At 41.8% G+C, this 6,516-nt stretch overlaps 1 protein-coding gene across 1 annotated transcript in view; it reads right to left on the minus strand.

Annotated features, from left to right (window-relative positions):
• Positions 1-6,516, minus strand: part of LRP1 (LDL receptor related protein 1) — a 392,141-nt gene that overhangs the window by 329,095 nt on the left and 56,530 nt on the right. The window lies entirely within an intron of this gene.

A 6,516-nucleotide genomic window follows, 5' to 3' on the forward strand; every position in this document is an offset into this window, starting at 1 on the left:
CCCACAATGAAGTGGTGGTGATGCTAAGGATTTATCAGTTCTCTGGGGATAAAGGCAGCATATAAATGAAATAAATAAATAAATAAATAGTTTACATTGTGATTTTGGCCCACATCAATATTATTCTGCCATCCTGATCTCACAACTGAGAAGTCAAGTATTACTCCAGCAAGAAGTGGAAGAAAGGGGGAAAGGAACTAATTCAAGTTTATACAAAAAGATAAGCATGCTCTGTCTGTCTCCTTAGACCTTATCAGACAGGGCTGTGGGCTCTTTAGAGCAGCAATAGGAAGCAACATTTATAGTGTATCAGCAGTTAAAAGCAAACTCACACGCCATACTTTACTGCACCAGCCTCCTATTATTTATGGCTCACAGTCCAGACACAGATTAAGCTTCCTCCGGGGACATGCCTGCATCATGCAATAAAGCAATTTCAACGCTGTGGATTAATAGGCAATTCATCTCACAGCGGCTGAGTCACTGGGCAGGGCTCGAGGATGCAGTCAGGGAACTGATGCTGGCCCTTGGGAGCAAACCTGATTAACTGGAGGTTGGGGAGACCAACCCCATAGCAAGAACTGATTAAAGGACTGATGGCTAGAGACCGAGGCTAGGGCCCTTGGCAGAAAATCCCATCATTACAAACAAGTCCACTATTTGAACAAGGTGGAGTTCTTAAGACTCTGGAAAGAGAGACGTTAACATGAGTCGCTGCAAATACAGTATTCTCCACTTTTCTAAGGCCCCAACTCCCATCATGCCAAGGTAGGCTGGCTGGCAATAATTATGCTGGCTGGGGATGATGGAAGTGGCAGTCCAGCACACTTAGATGGCATCAGGTTGGGGAAAGGTGGTTCAAAGGATACAATGAGCAGATTCATAGAGGAAGGAAGGAATTTCCACATCCGTAGACAACAAAAAGATACCCCACTGCAAATAGATATGTGTCACCAATACACACCAGTTTCACATAGCTGCCATTGCTTTTTGGAACAGCTCCAAGCAAAGCCCCCATTCACTTCATTCAAGTATTTCACTTCATTCAAGTATTAGACATCTAATGGTGATGTTGACAGCAACAATGATGATAGGGCCGCTTTCTGCATTGAAACAAGCCACACTATGCCAGCCACATAGTTATACCTCACAATCTCTCTCTGCACTCACAGCTCCCTGAACTGTTTTTGGGGGCTGTCCCTTTTGCGCCATCAGATTACATCTTGAATGTTAATGCTATCATTCAGCAGAGCTAGATATTTGCTGTTGCACCAATTATCTTGGTGCCGCCTTCTGCACATATTTTTCCCCAAGAGCAAGAAACAGACCTTTCCCTCCTTTCATTGTCCCAAAGTCTTGACCATTCTCCACAGTCTGGATGTGTAAAGAGTAAGGAGCAGTTCAATGACAAAGAAGAACAGGAAAGAACAGCTATGCCAGTGAAATCAAGGGCCCTTTCACACTACACTATTTTAGCACTATGACTGCCACCACGCTTCTCATGATATCCTGGGATTTGGAGTTTAGGAGAGGGCCTTTTTTATTATTTATTTTATTTATATGATGTCTTTCTCCCAAACTAGAGCCAAAATGGCTCAAAAACAATATTTTAAAAAAACACCACCATCAAACAGTAAATTTTAAAACACAATTAAAACACTATTTTCATTAAAGAGGTCTCTCAAAGTAAATACTTTTTGTAAAAAAGGAGGAAGACCTTTGGGAGATGCCAAAGTTTCACTGAAGGACAGATATACAATGAATTGTTAGGAACTCTGCAGGCATCAACCCAAGAGAGATGCCCCTGACACTCCCAAAAACAAAGCCATAACAGAAAAGTTACTTTTTGGACTACAATTCCTCAAACCCCCTTCACCAACACAGTGAGCTCCAATTCTGGGGATTGTAATCCAAAACAGTTATTATCTCATGCTCTGTTTGCCCAAAGCCACAATCCACAAGTCCCTTCACAAATGGAAGAGAGATGGGGAGGGCAGGAAGAGGAACTGTCTTGTGAGCAATGCATTTTCAGAGTCTGGTTTGGAAAAGCTGGTCTGAGAGCAAAGGAGCCACTAATCTTTAAAACATTGCCTGGATCCTCAGAAGTAATACTCGGGAACATTTACACATTCCAAGCACACAAATATCCACATTGGCAATTCCTCATCCATAAGATAAGATTGTCAACAACAGCCTACCCCAACCCCTGCAGATATAATGGACTACAACTCCCATCATCCCAAAACAATTTCTTGTTATGCTGGCTGAGTGGGGAGGAAGTAGCAGTCCAACGCATCTGGAAACTACCAGGTTGAGAAGGGCTGATCTACAACCAAGCACACTTCTGATCCCTTGGGGCAGCCATAGTGTTGAAAACCCATAAGAACTTGACAATTTTCCTACATTAGACCAAAAACTCACAGTGACAAACAGGAAACTCTCAGAACTATTGCAACAGCACCCTGCTGTTCATGTGAGGCGTATTACTTCTGATACAGTAATGTATAGTCATCGCAACTACTCTTAATCTAATCATACGTGTAAAAAAAAAGATGTACTGTGTCTTCATCAGGGTTAGGGGAGAGAGAGAGATTTTGGAGGCTTGTGAGATAACACAGGATTCCATCAGTACAGTTTGGATTGGAAATGTTATTTTTGGACTACAATACCCAGAACTACACTGGTCATGCTGGCTGGAGGGATTCTAAGAGCTACAATCTAAAAAAGAGTAATTGTTCCAAGCTCTAATTTCACATGCACATTGAATTATCCTGTTAACTTGTCTACTTTCCACCAGGAAAAAAGGAGAAATCTTGTTGCTAGGAAGTACAATGGGAGAGGCAGCAACTCCCAGTGAAAAATCCATCAAAAATGTTAAATATAGGTCTGCTGTAACTCTGATTTTTAACACAAACAACTTTCTTCTGCTCAGCATCTGGCAGGAAAGCTGATTTGGCAGCCTTGTAAAATGAGCCGGCATGGCTCATACTAGGGCAGCATGTGCCCCAGAGTTGGAGCAGTAAGTTATTCAGTTCTATAGCATTCCACTGTATCTGCCACCTTTGTGAAGGTAAGGAAAACACCAAAGAAAAGATAAAGAGCCAGGTAGTCATACATTTTCTTTGGCAAATGTTATTTCAAAGAAAATAAAACAGCCAAACGAATAAATAAATATTTGACTATCCTGTACTCTCACTTCCAAAATATCCATCGGAGTACTCTTGGCCTTGCAATATGCAGTTGTACATACACATCAGTTTCTTCAACAAACTTAAACCACTTGATTCCATAATGATTGGAAACTCATCAAAAATAAGCTAGAAAAAGAAAGCCAAAATGGGTAGGAGGTGTCCAGAAAGCTGGGAAAAGCTACCTCTTTGGACCACAACTCCCTGAAAGCCCCAGTTAACATAGCCCCCCAAAAGTAATGTTTCTGTATTCTGGGAGGTGCCCAACATCTGAAGGAACTTGCTAACTAATCTAGTATTATGACTTCTGTTGTGGTCTTAGCTGCACAGCCACACAGATGTACAACACTGGTTATATATCACTATGGTTGCCAAACAAAAACCAAAAAATGGTTTGTGCATATGTGTATGAGAGATGGCTAAAACGGAGATGTCAAGAACATGAATCTCCCAAGTCTTAAGCTATAGAACAGCACAGGAGCTGCATGACCAAGAAGCCTGCTTCAGACTTCTGAATAGACTGTCAGCCCAAATCTTATGTTTATTTAACAGGGAACCTACTATGTGCCTCTTTCCATCTCTTGCATGTCTTAATGCTTCACTAAAATGGCTTCTTAAAATGGCAGTTTTCTGTAATATTCGAACCTTAAAATCCTGGTTTTAAGTGATCCGCTCAAAACAGTTTCTTCATATGGACAACACAGGAAACACTAGTTTAGGAAGCCATGAATTATAGAATTAAAGGAAAAGAGGGGCAAGCAGTCATGAACTGAATGAAACTAATGAAGCTCATTGAGCCATATTCTCCAGTATGAAATCCTGCAGATGACAACTCCAACCAGCCACAGAAAACATAGCTAATGGTGAGGGGGCTGTGGGAGCTATAATAAAATATATCTGAAGGGCGCCAGTTGGAGAAAGGTGTGTTCTTTTAACCTTTCCACCTATTCCCAAGTTCCCATGCCCTGGATGCTTCAATAGAAGGCAGTACTGAATACAAAGTAGCCCTCTCCAAAATGTTAAGAGTCCAAAGTTTTCACTCTGGGTAGGACATTCTACTGACTGACGGTATGTAAGAAAAGTGCCCGTAAGCATCTCGCATAGTTTGGGTCTGATGCCCCCCCCCCAACACTGTTCCTTTCTTCCTTTAAAAGGTTACAAATCTGGGAGGAATGTGGTGAGGAAGCCCTTTGTAATTTATCCCAAAAAGAACACTGTGCTCTACTCTATCTATCCCCAAGAGAATACAAATCCTGATAAAACCAACATCTCCTCCACATGTATGCATGCCTTCACTTCCTCTTCTTTCCTCCCCCTCTGTGCTCTTTCTCTCTCACACACACGCTCATGCACACACACAACCATAAGACTTCTTTCAAGGTTTTTTGTTTGCTGAAGAAAACAGTGGGCTGAAGTCCACAGCCAAAGGACACGGATAAAAAGACCAATTGACAGCCTTCTTAATAGCTTCCTTCTGTAACCAGGAAGAATTAATAGGGAGCATTTATTTTGAATCAGTAAATATGTATAAAGCAACATACGTTCCTAACGTATTAATATTCATGTGTGCTAGATAAGATTGAGAGCATTCTTATTTCATCAGTAAGGACTGAAAACAGTGATTTGCTCAAGGACATTCAATGACTTTGCTGAGCCAATGACTTGGCAGAGCTGGATCTTGCAATGACTTAGATAAATAAATAGAGATAGAGAGATACATGGACTGACAGACAGATCAGTGTTACTGAAGCTTTGGATTTGCCTATAGGCAAGTAAAAGATATTTCATATTCTTAATCAGCCTGAATTTTATAATTGCAAGATAAGCAGCCTAGCACTACTAAACTATAATGCCATCAATATCAAAACTATATTGCCACTCTCACAGCTCTCTCCGCACACGCCCAGCTCTGCCAAACATTAACGCGGCCAAATTTTTGACTGAATTTCCTGCTGGAAATTGGGGTTGGCCTGTCATTATCTGTGTGTGTGTGTGTGTGTGTGTGTGTGCGCGCGCATGCACATATGTGCACATGTGCCTGCAGGTCACCTGTCAACTTGTTACAACCTCATGAATTTCATAGGTTTTTCTTAAGCAAGGAAACCTCACAGGTGGCTTTGCTAGTTCCTGCCTCTGAAATACAATGGGCCCTCAGTATCAGCAGGTGTTTGGTTCTGGGCCACCCCACAGACAATCAAAAAACACAGACAATCATGTCCCATATTAGTCAATGACAGCAACATGAACATGCACTTTATGTTTCTGCCATTGAATAATATGGGCTATGGTGATCTGCGGGCAGTCAAATTGTCAGATCTGAAGCCTGCAGATATGAAGGGCCTACTGTATGGCCTACAGCAGTGGTAGTGAACCTATGGCACACATGCTAAAGAGGGCACTCAGAGCCCTTTTGGTGGGCACTCGTGCCGTTGCGTTCGCCAGAGTTCATTACTAGAAAGCCAGAGGTACGTGGCACTTTGCCATAAATAAGTGGGTTTTGGGTTGCAGTTTGGGCACTCGGTCTCTAAAAGGTTCGCCATCGCTGGCCTATAGAACCACACAGACCTAATTAACCTGAACCTGCAAGCCTGCTCAATTCTGTTTCCCACATACCTAAGTCCACTTATGAAGATGTAAGTCCCATACTGAATTCCAGCCCAAATTAACATCTATAAGTAGTTGTTACATTAAGCTTTATTCCCCTGCCTACCCCTTTTCCTAATTCTTCCCAGTTCTGCATCCAGATAGCATCACTGATTCAGAAAGGGCTAATGTATAGCTCAGTCTTCTCCCAACCCTCTTCATTTTAATTCTGATAAGACTTATGAGTTTGTAGCAAAATGCCTTAAGAAAGAACAGAAAAGGCTACTTGTTCTGAACAGGAATTGGAGGGTGGGGAGGCTGAAACTAAGCAAGCAACCGCTCCAAGGTCACACAGGACATTTCACAAGAAGAGAGGGAAAAGTGGAGGCTAAAGTGTAATAGGATCAGGCGATCTTGAAATCTGGTTAAGTCCAAAAATGAAGGAAATGGAACCCAACCAGTTACATGAACGGAAGGATGGAAACAAATATTTGGAGACAATATAGCTACCTCTAAAACCTCATACTTTACTTTGCATGATGAACTTGATGGAAGTTTTGCTGCAGCACTATAATTAATACAAATATATGTATTATCTTACTAGACAGGTCCCTTCCCCACCACCACTCTCTTCTCCTTCTGTGTCGTGTCATTTTAGATTGTAAGCCTGAGGGCAGGGAACCGTCCAATTAATAAGATTGTATGTACAGCGCTGTGTAAATTTACAGCACTTTAGAAATAAAGG

The sequence above is a fragment of the Sceloporus undulatus genome, chromosome 2 (assembly GCF_019175285.1).
Source record: "Sceloporus undulatus isolate JIND9_A2432 ecotype Alabama chromosome 2, SceUnd_v1.1, whole genome shotgun sequence".
Lineage (NCBI taxonomy): Eukaryota > Metazoa > Chordata > Lepidosauria > Squamata > Phrynosomatidae > Sceloporus > Sceloporus undulatus.